This window comes from Ovis canadensis, chromosome Y (assembly GCF_042477335.2).
Source record: "Ovis canadensis isolate MfBH-ARS-UI-01 breed Bighorn chromosome Y, ARS-UI_OviCan_v2, whole genome shotgun sequence".
Taxonomy (NCBI): Eukaryota; Metazoa; Chordata; class Mammalia; order Artiodactyla; family Bovidae; genus Ovis; species Ovis canadensis.
This window is the reverse complement of record NC_091271.1, coordinates 14,368,437-14,383,421: the sequence shown is the minus strand read 5'-3', so window position 1 is coordinate 14,383,421 and position 14,985 is coordinate 14,368,437. Positions and strand designations below refer to the sequence as shown.

The 14,985-nt window shown below is 36.9% G+C and overlaps 1 pseudogene; it reads left to right on the top strand.

The window, feature by feature from the left end:
- Positions 1 to 12,349: 12,349 nt before the first annotated feature.
- LOC138431325 (heat shock transcription factor, Y-linked-like) lies at positions 12,350 to 14,061 on the top strand (annotated as a pseudogene).
- Positions 14,062 to 14,985: the final 924 nt, after the last annotated feature.

Here is a 14,985-nt window from a genome sequence, read left to right as displayed (position 1 = left end):
GTTGAGCCAGTTTGCATTCCCATGAACAATGTAAAAAGTTCCCTTTTCTTCACACCCTCTCCAGCAATTATATTGTAGACATTTTTTAAGATGGCCAATCTGACCAATGTGAAATGAAACCTCAATGTGGCTTTGATTTCTCTTATAATGAGTGATGCTGAGCAACATTTCTGTGTCTCTTAGCAATCTGTATATCTTCTTTGGAGGGGGCTTTTGGCTATGTTTTGATTGGTGGTTTGTTTTTCTGAGTAGTATTTGTAGCTGAGTATTGAGATGCATGAGCAGATTGCATATTTTGAAAATTAATTTTTTAGTTAGTTTTTCAGTTGCTATTATATTCATCCTCCCAATTCTGAAGGATACATATTCACCTTAATTATAGTTTACTTCATTGTACAAAAGCTATAGAGTTTAATAAGTTTCCTTTAAAAAATATTTTTATTGCTTTACTCTAGGCAATGGGTCATAGAGGATGTTGCTGTAACTTATTTTGCAGTGTTTATACATATGTTTTACTCTAAGGGTTTTATATTTTCTGGTCTTACATTTACATTTGTAATCCATTTTGAGTTTATTTTTTAACTTCATGTTAGATATTGTTCTAGTTTCTACACATAGCTGTCCAGTTTTCTCAGTAACACTTTTTGAAGAAAATATCTTTTTCTGTGGCATATTTTTGCCTCCATTGTCAAGTATAAAGGGTGTATTAGTTTATCTTTGGACTTTATATTTTGTTGCATTGGTCTATATTTCTATGTTTGTGCAAGTTTCATACTCTCTTGATATCTTCGTAGTGTTGTCTGAAGTCAGAAGTTTGACTCCTCTAGTTACATTCTTCTTTCTCAAAATTGCTTTGGTTCTTCGAGGTCTTATGTGTTTTCTTGCAAATTATAAAATAATTTGTTCTACTTTTATGAATAATATTGGTAGTTTGAGAGGTGTTGCACTGAATCTATTGATTGCTTTTGATGGAATATTCATTTTAACTATATCAATTAGTCCAATCCAAGAACATGATATGTTTCTCCATTTATATATTTTTGATTTCTTTCCTCAGTGCTTTTTTTTAAAAAAATCCTTCTGAAAAAGTGAAAGTTACTCAGTCACGTCCGAATCTTTGCAATCCCATGGACTATACAGTGTATGGAATTTGGAATTCTCCAGATCAGAATACTAGAATGGAAAGGCTTTCCCTTCTCTATAGGATCTTCCCAACCCAGGGATCAAACACAGGTGTCACACATTGCAGTAGGATTCTTCACCATCTAGGCCACAAGGAAAGTTCAAGAATACTATAGTGGGTAGCCTATCCTTTCTTCAGGGGATCTTCCTGACCTAGGAATTGAACAGGAGTCTCCTGCATTGCAGGCAGTTTCTGTACCAATTGAGCTATCAGGGAAGCCCTTTGTCTCTTTATGTAAGTTTATTTCTAGTTAATTTTAATCCTTTCATTGCAATGGTGAACAAGATTCTTTTTCATTTCTCTCTCTGATTTTTCATTGTTAATGTATAGGAAAAAAAGGGTTTCTGTGTATTAATTTTATACCCTGCACATTTACTCTACTCGTTGATTCACTCCAGTAATTTTCTGGTGGCATCTCTTGGGTTGTCTGTGTAAAGGATAATATTATGTCTAAATAGAGAGAGTTTTACCTCTTTTTTTCCAACGAGGATTCTTTTTATATCTTATTCTTTTTTGAAAGCTGTGGCTAGAATTCCCAGAGCTATTGGTGATGAGTGTGGACACCCTTGTCTTAATGCTCATCTTAAAGGAAATGTTTTAAGTTTTTCATTATTGACAATAATGTTTGCTGTGGTTTTGTCATATTTGGCTTTCATTATGTTGAGTATGTACCATCTATGACTGATTTGGCATAGTTTTTTATTTGTTTGTTTTGTTTGTGTTTTTCATAAAAACTCTGAATTGTGTTAAATTCAAATTTGAATTTTGGGCCGTTTAGCCTCCAAATTATTTGTGTTTCCTCTAGTTATTATTTGTTTTTCCTGTAGTTGATCTAACAACATTGTGACCAGAAAATATGCTTGCAAAGATTACAATTTCCTGAAGTTTACAAAGGTTAGATTTGTCCTTGGATGTGATTTGTCCTAATATAATGTTCCATTTGCACATGAGAAAAAGGAGAAAAAGGTGAAATCTGTTCTTTTGGGGTGGGATGCCCTGTAGATATCAAGTAGCTCAAACTGGTCTAATGTATCATCTAAAACTTGAGTTTTCCTTATTTTATTTCTGTATGGATGATCCGTCCATGTTATGAGTGGAGTATTAAAATCATACAATGCTATTGCTTAGTGTCTATTTCTGCTCTAATAGTTGTAGGCATTTGCCTCTTGTATTGAAGCACTCCTACATTGGGTACATATAGCTTCTTCTTGGACTGATACCTTGATTGTTATGTAATGCAAACTTCTTTGTCTCCTTTAGTGGTCTTTAATTAAAGTCCATTTATCTGATATGAGTATTGCTCCTCCCATTTTCTTTTGCTCTCCATTTTCACAAAATTGCTTTTTATTGGCTATCACTTTCAGTCTGTATGTGCGCCTAGTTATAAGGTGGTTTTCTTGCAAACAGTATATTCTTGTGTTCATTCACCCAGTCTTTGTCTTTCCATTGGAGCATTTAGCCCATTTCTGTTTAAGGTGGTTGTCAGGGTCCTACCCTGGTGGATCCAGGGAATTAAAAGGGGAGATGGGTAGGCAAGGAAAAATTATTTATTTAGTCAGAAATATAAAGAGAGATTAGGAAGAAATAGTGTAGCAGGAAAATTTAGTGGAGAAAAGTGCCTGAATAACTTGGTTTATGTGGAGAACCAATAAAACTTCAGGACAAGAAATTTGCACCATCTGTGTTAGGCCACTGGTGCTTGTTTGACTAGCAGAGCTTGCCCTGCCGTGTGCTCCCTCTCTCACAGGACTTAAAAGCCGGGGCAAATTAGCAGACATGGCGACCCTCCTCGCTCCAGATGGGAATTCAGCCAGAAAAGGAGAGGGAGGGAGAGGGAGAAAAAGAGAGAGAGAGAGAGAGAGAGAGAGAGAGAGAGAGAGAGAGAGAGAGAGAGAGAGAGAGAGAGGAGAGAGAGAGAAGGAGAGGGAGGGAGAGGGAGAAAAAGAGAGAGAGAGAGAGAGAAAGAGAGACAGAGAGAGAGAGATAGAGAGAGAAAGAGAGACACAGAGAGAGAGAGAGGGAGCGAGGGAGCGAGGGAGGGAGGGAGCCAGGGAGGCAGGGAGGGAGAGAGAGAGAGAGACAGGGGGGAAACCAGATTTCCAAGAAATTATTTTGAGAGACTAATCTGAGAAACTGGTCCATCCTTTATTGTTCAGAAGGCCTTTTATACTTTTGATTGTACATAGAGATCAATGGATAATACAAAATTATGCAGTGTTCACAGCCCTGACTCTTATTGAGACCAGGTTTCTCTCTGCATACCTGTCTTAGGTGATTTATGTCATCTTCTGGCCAGAAGGCCAATTAAAATTTTACAGCCCTTTTCTGATAAGGGTAATAGTGTTGTTCTTCCCAAAGTCTGGTGCCACACTCAGAAAGCACTAAATAAAGTTACATTCTTACATAGCAAGGATACAAAAATTTATAACAAGGAAAAAGGAGTACAGTGATTTATAACAAAGAGAAAAGTAATTAACTCAAAAGTCTAGTGTTGCTAACATCAAAACTACTATATTCCTATTTCTGCATCCCGATTACATTGATTAATATCCTCCCAGGTGCCTAAAAGATAAAGAATATGGAGGCCTGGTGGCAAACACTAACTCAACATAGTCTTCACCAAACTAATTCTTAACTCTAAAAGGCTCTATATCTTTAAGATGTTTTGAGCTTCATGCCTCTCACAGTTGGGGGCTGTAAACAATCCACAAGTTGTAAAGCAGACTGGTCAGATAGGTTAGAAAGCCACCAAAGGGGCTTTAAGCCGAGACATTCTTTTTATATGCAGGAGACTGAAGCCCTGAGTTGACTTTTTTTCCCAGAGAATGTTAGAAGAGTAGAAAGCACAGTAATAAAGCAGGCAGACTCTGGTTATTGGGGATAGATGTTCAGGAAAACTCAGGAGAAGCCCATGAAGCCTGACTTGCCTTGCCCATCCACATGACCTTGTCATGTGTGGGATCTCCTGTGCTGGCTCCAGGCAGGTAGTTGTTGATAAGCATGATCTTGTTACCATTTACTATATATTTTGTGGTTTTCTTTTTATAAGACTCTTCTGTTTCCTATCTAGAGAAGATCCTTCAGCATTTACTCAAGTGCTGGTTTGGTATTTCTGAATTCTAATTGCTTTTGTTTGTCTGTAAAACTTTTGTTTTCTCTTTTGAATTAGAATGCAATCCTTCTTGGATAGAGTAATCTTGGTTTTCGATTTTTGCCTTTCAGCGCTTTAAGTATATCCTGCCATTCTCTTCTTAGCTGAAGTGTTTCTCTTGTTAGATCAGCTGTTATCCTTATGGGGGTTCCCTTCTATGTTTGTTGTTATTCCTATGTTGCCTTTAATATTTGTTCATTGTATATATGTATTTGTTTGTTTGTTTTTATTTTGATTAATGTGTGTTTTGATAAGTTTTGTCTTGGATTTATCCCTATGGGACACACTGGGATTTTTTCATCATAGGTGTCTATTCCCTTTCCCATCTCAGGGAATTTTTTAACTATTTCCTCCTCAAATATTTTCTCATGCCCTTTTCTTTTGTCTTCTTTCTCCAGGAAAACAATGATTTAAATGTGGGGGCATTTAACATTGTCCCAGAGATTTCTGAGGTTGTCTTCATTTCTCTCTCTATGTTCCTGTTCTGCTTCATTTATTTCCAACATTTTATCTTCCAGCTCATTTAGTCTTTCTTTTTCCTCAGTTACTCTACTGTTTCTATTGTCCAGAGTGAATTCTATCTCAGTCATTTCATTGTTCCTTACTGATTATGCATTATTTCTTCTAGGTCCATTTAAAACACCTCTTATGTCCTCTCAATCCATGTTTAAAGTCTATTTATCTGTAGATCCATTTGTTTCCAAGACTTTGACTATTATTATGCTGAATTGTCTTTCCTGTAAACTTCCTACTTCCTCCTTTTTAATTGGCTTGTTGATTTTTATTGTGTTACTTCATCTGCTGGATATGTCTCTGCAGTTTCATGTTGTTTAGAAGGCTGTCTTTGGGGTCAATTTTCTGCAAACTGGAGGGTCATCATTGCTATTAATTGGGTAGTCTCCTCCTAGTGAATGTGGTGGGACCAGTGGCTTGTGAAGCTTTTCTAGTTGAGGGAACTTTTTTTGTTGTTGTTATTATAGAAGATGGCTGTGGATCTCATTTTTTTCTGAGAGGCAATAGAGTATCCATTAGGTAATTAGTGAAGTGAAGTGAATTCAGTTGGTCGTGACCAACTCCTTGCAACCCCATGGACTGTAGCCTACCAGGCTCCTCTGTCCATGGGATTTTCCAGGCAATAGTCCTGGAGTGTATTGCCATCTCCTTCTCCAAGGGATCTTCTAGAGGGCTCTATTATGGATTTGATTCCAGTTGAGCTATTTCAAATCCTCAAAGATGATGCTGTGAAAGTGATGCACTCAATATGCCTGGAAGTTTGAAAATCTCAGCAGTGGCTTCACTGGAAATGGTCACTTTTCATTCCAATCTCAAAGAAAGGCAATGCCAAAGAGTGCTTAAGCTGACATGCAATTGCACTCATCTCATATGCTAGCAAAGTAATGCTCAAAATTCTCCAAGCCAGGCTTCAGCAATATGTGAACCATGAACTTGAGATGTTCAAGCTTGTTTCAGAAAATACGGAAGAACCGGAGAACAAATTCCCAACATCTGCTGGATCTTCGAAAAAGCAGGCAAGTTCTAGAAAAACATCTACTTCTGCTTTACTGAGTATGCCAACGCCTTTGACTGTATGGGTAAAAATAAACTGTGGAAAATTCTGAAAGATATGGGAATGCCTGGCCACAGGACCTGCCTCTGAGAAACCTGTATGCAGGTCAGGAAGCAACAGTTAGAACTGCACATTGAATAACAGACTGGTTCCAAATAGGAAAAGGAGTACCTCAAGGCTGTATATTTGTCACCCTTATTTAACTTCAGTGTAGAGAAATGCTGTGCTGAAAGAAAAAAAAAAAAAAAACAAATCAAGATTGCCAGGAGAAATGTCAACAACTTCAGATGTGCAGATGACACCACCCTTATGGCAGAAATTGAAGAGGAACTGAAGAGTCTCTTTATGAAGGTGAAAGAGGGGAGTGAAGAAGGAGGCTTAAAGCTCTACATTAAGGAAACTGAGATGGCATTCTGTCCCATCACTTCATGGAAAATAGATCGGGAAACAGTGGAAGTGATGACAGACTTTATTTTTGGGCACTCCAAAATCACTGCAGATAATGACTACCACCATGAAATTCAAAGATGCTTACTCTTCCTAGACAGCATAAAAGAAGACCGGGAGCTAACTGTGGCTCAGATCATGAAATCCTTATTGCCCAATTCAGACTTAAATCGAAGAAAGTAGGGAAGGGCACTAAAACATTCAGGTATGACATATATCAAATCCCTTATGATTATACAGTGTAAGTGAGAAATAAATTTAAGGGACTAGATCTGATAGAGTGCTTGAGGAACTATGGACAGAGGTTCATGACACTGTACAGGAGACAGGGATAAAGACCATGCCCAAGAAAAAGAAATGCAAAAAGGCAAAATGGCTGCCTGAGGAGGGCTTACAAATGGCTGTGAAATGAAGAGGAGCAAAAGGCAAAGGAGAGAAGGAAAGATATACCCATTTGAATACAGAGTTACAAAGAATGGCAAGGGGAGATGAGAAAGCCTTCCTCAGTTATCAGCAAAGCAATAGAATGAGAAAGACTAGAGATAGCTTCAATAAAATTTGAAATAACAAGGGGATATTTCACGCAAAGATGGGCACAATAAATGACAGAAATAGTATGAACCTAACAGAAGCAGTATATATTAAGAAGAGGTGCCAAAAAATACACAGAAGAACTGTATATAAAAGATCTTCACAACTCAAATAATCATGATGTTGTGATCACTCACCTAGATCCAGACATCTTGGAATGTGATGCCAAATGGGCCTTAAGAAGCATCACTGTGAACAAAGTTAGTGGAAATGATAGAATTCCAGTTGAGCTATTTCAAATCCTAAAAATTATGCTATGGAAGTGCTGTACTCGATATGCCAGCAAATTTGAAAAACTCAGTATTGGTTCAGAACTGGAAAAGGTCAGTTTTCATTCCAATCCCAAAGAAAGGCAATGCCAAACAATGCTCAAGTGAAGTCATTCAGTTGTGTCCAACTCTTTGTGACCCCGTAGCCTATAGTCTACCAAGCTCCTCTGTCCATCGGATTCTCCAGGCAAGAATATAGCAGGGGGTTTCCTTCTCCAGGGGATCTTCCCGACCCAGGGATCAAACCCGGGTTTCCCACATTGGAGGCAGACTCTTTAACCTCTGAGCCACCAGGGAAAACTAGCGCACAATTGCACTCATCTCATATCTAACCTATTAAAGTAATGCTAAAAATTCTCCAAGCCATGCTTCAGCAATATATGGACTGTGAAGTTCCAGATGTTCAAGCTGGTTATAGAAAAGGCAGAGGAACCAGAGATCAAAATGCCAACTTCTGCTGGATAATTAAAAAAGTTAGAGAGTTCCAGAAAAACATCTATTTCTGCTTTATTGACTATGTCAAAATGAGTGTGTGGATCACAATAAACTGTGGAAAATTCTGAAGGAGATGGGATTACCAAACCACCTGATCTGCCACTTGAGAAATCTATATGCAGGTCAGGATGCAACAGTTTGAACAGGGCATGGAACAACAGACTGGTTTCAAATAGGAAAGGGAGTACTTCAAGGCGGTATATTGTCACCTTGCTTGTTTAACTTATATGCAAAATACATAATGAGAAACGCTGGACTGGAAGAAACACAAGCTGGAATCAAGTTTGACGGTAGAAATATCAATGATCTTAGATATGAAGATGATGCCACCCTTATAGCATAAAATGAAGAGGAACTAAAAAGCCTCTTGATGAAAGTGAAAGAGAACAGTGAAAATGTTGGCTTAAAGCTCAACATTCAGAAAACTAAGATCATGGCATCTGGTCCCATCACTTCACAGGAAATAGATGGGGAAATGGTGGAAACAGTGTCAGACTTTATTTCTGGGGGGCTACAAAAATCACTGCAGATAGTGATTGGAGCCATAAAATTAAAAGATGCTTACTCATTAGAAGGGAAGTTATTACCAACCTAGATAGTATATTGAAAAGCAGAGATATTATTTTGCCAACAAACTTCCGTCTTGTCAAGGCTTTGGTTTTTCCAGTAGTCACGTATGTATATGAGAGTTGGGCTGTGAAGAAAGCTGAGTGCTAAAGAATTGATGCTTTTGAACTGTAGTGTTGCAAAAGACTCTTGGGAGTCCCTTGGACTGAACGGAAATCCAACAAGTCAATTCTAAAGAATATCTGCCTCGATGTTCTTTGGAAGGAATGATGCTACAGCTGAAACTCAAGTACGTTGGCCGCCTCATGCAAAGAGTTGACTCATTGGAAAACCTCTGATGCTGGGAGGGATTGGAGGCAGGAGGAGAAGGGGGTGACAGAAGATGAGATGGCTGGATGGCATCACTGACTCGATGGACGTGAGTTTGAGTGAACTCCAGGAATTGGTGATGGACAGGGAGTCCTGGTGTGCTGCCATTTATGGGGCCTCAAAGAATCGCACATGACTGAATGACTGAACTGAACTTAACTGAACTGAAGAAACTGAAAAATAATTAATCTCAAAATTATACAAGCACCTCCTGAAGTACAGCTCCAGGAAAATAAACGGCACAATGACAAAATGAGCCAAAGGACTAAACAGACATTTCTCCAAAAACGAAATACAGATGGCTAACAAACACATGAAAAGATGCACACCATCACTCATTATCAAATAAATGCAAATCAGAACTACAATGAGGTACCATTCCATGCTAGTCAGAATGGCTGCTATCCAAAACTCTACAAGCAATAAATCCTGCAGAGTGTGTGTAGAAAAGGGATCCCTCTTACATTGTCAGTGGGAATGCAAACCAGTAAACCCACTATGGAGAATACTGTGGAGATTCCTTAAAATAGAAAAATAAAAATAAAACCTATAAATAGAACTGCCATATGACCCAGCAATCCCACTGCTGGCCATACACACTGAGAAAACCAAAATAGAGAGAAGTGTACCCAAATGTTCATTATAGCACTGTTTCTAATAGCCAGGACATGGAGGCAATCTAGATGTCCATCAGTAGACGAATGGATAAGAAAGCTGTGGTACATATACACAAATGAGTAGTATTCAGCCATTAAAAATAATACATTACAATCAGTTCTTATGAGGTGGATAAAACTGAATCCTAATATACAGAGTGAAGTTAGGCAGAAATTAAAATACCAATAGAGTAAACTAATGCATATATGTGGAATGTAGAAAGATAGTAACAATAACCCTGTATCAGTTCAGTTAAGTAAACAGACACAGATGTATATGACAGTCTTTCGGACTCTGTGAGAGAGGGCAAGGATGGGATGATTTGGGATAATGGGATTGAAACATGTATAATATCATTTGTCAAATGAATCATCAGACCAGGTTCAATGCATGATCCAGGATCCTCGGGGCTGGTGCACTGGGATAACCAGGAGAGATGGTATGAGGAGGGAGGTGGTAGGGGGTTCCAGATGGGGAACACATGTACACACATGGAAGACCCATGTTAATGTATGACAAAATCAGTACAATATTATAAAGCAATTAGACTCCTATTAAAATAAATTTATATTAAAAATAAATAAAATAAAATTGTGTCAAACATGAGGACACCAACAGCATTTTTTGAACAATATGTCTAAGTAAATGAGAGTTGCAATTTTATGGGTTCAAGGTGTCCTTATAAGCCCTACCTCTTATTACTGAAAGAATAGTGGGAGATAAGCTAGATTAAAGGAGAGCTTTTCAGCAACAGGATCTGAATGATTCAGCCAGAAAGTTATTAAGCACTGTAGGGCTTCTCATATAGTTCGTTTAAGATCTTGGGAGCTGGCGATGAGTTTGGTCATCTAAATAAAGTTGCCTAAAATTATATTTTGACATATATACATATATACACCTGTCTATGCATGAGTGTGTGCATAAAAATGTGCAATGGCTTTTAATTATTGTTAAGTATAATAGAAAGAAAAAATAAAACCCAATTGTAGAATGATTCAAAAGTCTACTCGGTTGTTATATGTAAGTGGAAATACTTCAAAATATGTTTTCTTGGCTGCATGTAAAATATGAGGATTCTTTCATTTCACTCATTTCTCTCCTTTTAATAAATATCTACCAATTTTCAAATATTTGTCCAGTTTAATGACAGAAATATAGATATATAAATATATATACAAATATCATATATAAAACAGAGGGATATGTTTTCATAACATAAAATATTGATACCAACTTAGATTTCATAAATATTTCCAACTTCATGCTCCATCTCAACAGGAAAGAGCCAAAGTTGTTATTGACTCAAGCACTCCAAGAGCTGGGAAATCTGAAAAAGAAATCGAACATTCAACTGAGATTTTTTGTTACATTTTTGATCGAGCTCCAAGTCCAACATTTTATTTCCTTTCTTGTATTAATCAGTCCCTTCTCAAGATTGAAAAGTATGAAAACCGAAAGAGAGAGGTAGGAGATTGTAGACCTCCTCGTGTTCGAAAGTAATTTTAATCAGAGAAGTGAGAAAAGACAGAAAATAAGGAAAATAATCAAGTGATATAGAATAATGATTTAGCCATTAAGCAAAGTCAAGGGTATTTATTTCTCCTCAAGGGCCATCAATAACATTCTGAGCAATATCCTGTGAAAAGTTTTAGAGATGCTAAAGCCCCAACGAGGCTGAAGTTTAAGTACATAGTTGAAACTAGACGGTCGATGATGTGGACTCCCAATATCCTCACTAACAGGCCATTAGTAGAATGTCGCAATATTGATCAAAGACACAATGTCCTACCCTCACTCTGTTATTAAAATCCTTTCCCTGAAAGTATTTGGGGATTTGGGTCTTTGAAGCATCAGCTGCTAAGGCACCTTCCTTGGTTCTACAATAGACACTTTTTTTTTTTTTCCCACTGAAACCCACAGTTAGTTCATTGATTTTTCTTTTTTTTTTTTTTTTCACAGAAGCCAGTAGACCAAGTTTGGTAAGGTAACAGTACTGATTTTATTTTTTTTATTTTTACTTTATTTTACTTTACAATACTGCATTGGCTTTGTCATACATTGACATGAATCCACAACGGGTGTACATGAGTTCCCAAACATGATCCCACCCTCCCACCACCCACCCCATATCATCTCTCTGGATCATCCCCGTGCACCAGCCCCAAGCAGCCTGTATCCTGCATTGAACATAGACTGGCAACACGTTTCTTACATGATAGCATACGGGTTTCAATGCCATTCTCCCAAATCATCCCACCCTCTCCCTCTCCCTTAGAGTCCAAATGTCCATTCTATACATCTGTGTTTCTTTTGCTGTCTTGCATACAGGGTCATTATTACCATCTTTCTAAATTCCATATATATGTGTTAGTATAATGTATTGGTGTTTTTCTTTCTGGCTTACTTCACTCTGTATACACACCGAAGAAACCAGAATAGAAAGAGACGCATGTACCCCAATGTCCATCGCAGCACTGCTTATAATAGCCAGAACACGGAAACAACCTAGACGTCCATCAGCAGATGAATGGATAAGAAAGCTGTGGTACATGTAAACAATGGAGTACTACTCAGCCATTAAAAAGGATACATTTGAGTCAGTTTGAATGAGGTGGATGAAACTGGAGCTGATTAAACAATACTGAATTTTAAGAATGTGTGAATAGAAGTGTGATAAATCACTTTTATTTCAGAAACCAAGCAAATTTATTGATGTGATTTTTCTGTGTAAAAATTCTTTAGGAATGAGATTTTGCATGCTTCATAACTTTGGTTACTATTTCTGTAAAAGTCTGTATTTTAGGTTCATTCTGAAGTAAACACTGGTAGAACATTACCCTACAATTGCTAGGAGACTAATGACTTTGTGATGTCACAGCTAATCTTCGATTGCTAGGAGACCAGTGATTTTGTGATGCCACAGCTTTTGAACTTTGAGGATCTCTGTGATGGTTTAGAGAGTTTCTCTCCACAGGCCAGCCAAGTAACATTTGAAGTTGCAGTATGTAAAATCAGACAAATGAGAAAAGTACCTGAAGAAAGATTTCTCTGAGATGGCACATATTTCTTCAGAAATTCAAGATGGGCTACCTAAAGATGAATATATTGGTTCAGAAACCTCCATTAGATCTTCTTTGTATGATTATACACTTACTGGGGACTCGGTTTTGAGATCTATGATTGAAGAATGTGCTTTCAGGCTTTGTCTGAGAATCTTGTGATCAAAAGGCCACACTACACATACTCCGTCTCTGAAACAGATGAGGTGAATGATTTTCTTTCACTCACATTTCCACAAAAATTTTGGAATATAGTTGAAAGTGATCAGTTTCAATGTATTTGGTGGGATGACAGAGGTACATTTATAGTGATCAATGAAAAACTCTAAGAAATAAGTATTGGAAAGAAATCACCTTTCAGAATATTTGAAACCAAGAGTATAAAATGTTTAATTCAACAGCTTAACCTTTATGGATTTAGTAAAAAGTGAAGAACTTTGTAAAGATCTACTTCACTACCTGTCTTTCTGGAAGAAGAAAACAACATCTCTCTTTTGAGTAAGGTATTTCAACATTTTCACTTACTGGCAATATGTAAGATTAAATCATGTGACCTAGAAAACATGTTCACATATGTAGCTAAAACGGAATTCAAATTTAAGATAATATATTCTTGAAAAAAGTTTTATTTTTTGAAGTTGAGAACAGCTGGAGTTTAGAATTTTGGATGTTAAGCAAAATTTCCTAGCAACTTGAAACTAGATATAAGTCTTCAAGCTAATTAAAATGGTATTTACTGTATGTATACAACATATTTTTAGTTGAGAAGCATATTCTATCTAAAATGTTACCTGTTAAAACTACTAACAGAGTGGTTTTATTTGATGTTAGTTAATTGGTTTCATTAATACATTTTTATAACTTAGCTTTTTCTGTCAATTTTACCTTGTTTTATAAAGAAACTAAATAATTTAATCCTTTGATTTTAGTTACAGACCTACTACAATCCAAATTTCAAAAGAGGCCATCTCCAACTTTTAGTAAGAACGCAAAGAAGAGTTGGGATAACAATGTGTCTCCAATATATTCATTAGTTCAAGATAACAAGAATCATGTGAAAGCAAGTGTCAAAAACGATGACATTTCAAAAAAGATGACATTCTGAATATCTTCCAGAAATAGATGAAGAGAGCACATTTTCAGCCTCCACAAGTTTTTGTGTGCCTTTCATACAAAAGCCTCATACCAGCGAGATAGTCGCTAATAAAAGTGCCCTATCTCCATGTGACTTATCTACCCCATCATCAACATCAATTAGACAAACAGACCAGACTGTGGTAGATCAATCTGTTGTTTTAAAAAAGTTGAACATTTTTAATTGGCAGTCACAGAGCAGCTACACTCAAGTAAATGACGAAGTTGAGGACTTTTCTACTACAACTACATCTACTTCTCAGAACCACATCACATTTTCATACAGAGCATTTATTCTGGACTGATGGTGGAACCTTCTAAATTTCCAGTCAGGCATAGCGATATGTCAGCCCATGACAGTCCTTTTCCTAACCTGCAAGATAGAGGCAACTCATGGTCCTCAGTGCCAACAATCGCTTATACATCTGCCTCCTCTCTTTCAAGTTAAACTCATCAATAATCATCATTATGTGGAAACCATACTAATTAAGACTGACCTATCAAATACGAGCCTAAAGAATATTGAAATTTATTTGGAGATGTCAACAAATACCTACAATTATTTTATCTGAACAATAAATTTACACATTCATCTTCACAGTTTCATTTTCCATTTTTAAACAAGATTAAAATGAGGCTTTAGTTCAATGTATGGCTATTTTACTGCACGTTTTTATAAATTCTTCAGTTCAAAACATTTTTATGCATCCTAAGTAAATGACACCTAGTGTATTTATAAGCAAGAAAATGAGAGCAAAGGGAAAAGAGGTAATGGATGTAAAGTGATTCCTGAAATCATCCCTGCTGATATAAGGGGTGTATAAATTAGGATGGTGTGCAAATAAAATTAGAAAAATGAAACTGCACAGTATGAACTTTATTGAGTTCACATATTATATTATGTTACTGGTAGAGTCTTAAAAGGATAGACAGCAGCTTGTTTTCATCATAGAAATTCATTTTGTACTTGAAAATATAGAGATTGTAGCACTTCTAAAATCATGATCACAATTATACCATCACTGTGATAACAAAGACAACATGATATAATCAGTGACTGGCCCATGGTCAGCACAAGATATGTACTTTACAAGCGGTATTCTATAGGGTCATTTTTGTTCTGCTCTCCTTAAGGCCCGTATTTATTTCCTGACACCAAGATCCCATCCCATAATTCCAAATGCATGTTTAGATTTTGCATATCTGTCAACCACAGAGACAGAATAAATTCCTGGTGGTGACTGCAGCACATCAGCGTGGTTAAAAAGTTCTTGGAAGACATGATATCTGTTTTCCTTAGTAATTTCATTATTTTTCTCTTATACTGTGCTTGTAAAGCTACAATCACACAAATTATTTTCAGTCATGCTAAGCCCCTTCTCATAACTTTGTCTCAACTCTTTCTTGGGATTGGAAGGAACTTTCTGTTTGCCTTCCTACTAAAAAGAGCAGAGATATCAGGTCGTCAATGTGTTTTGGGACTACCCTCTTCACTT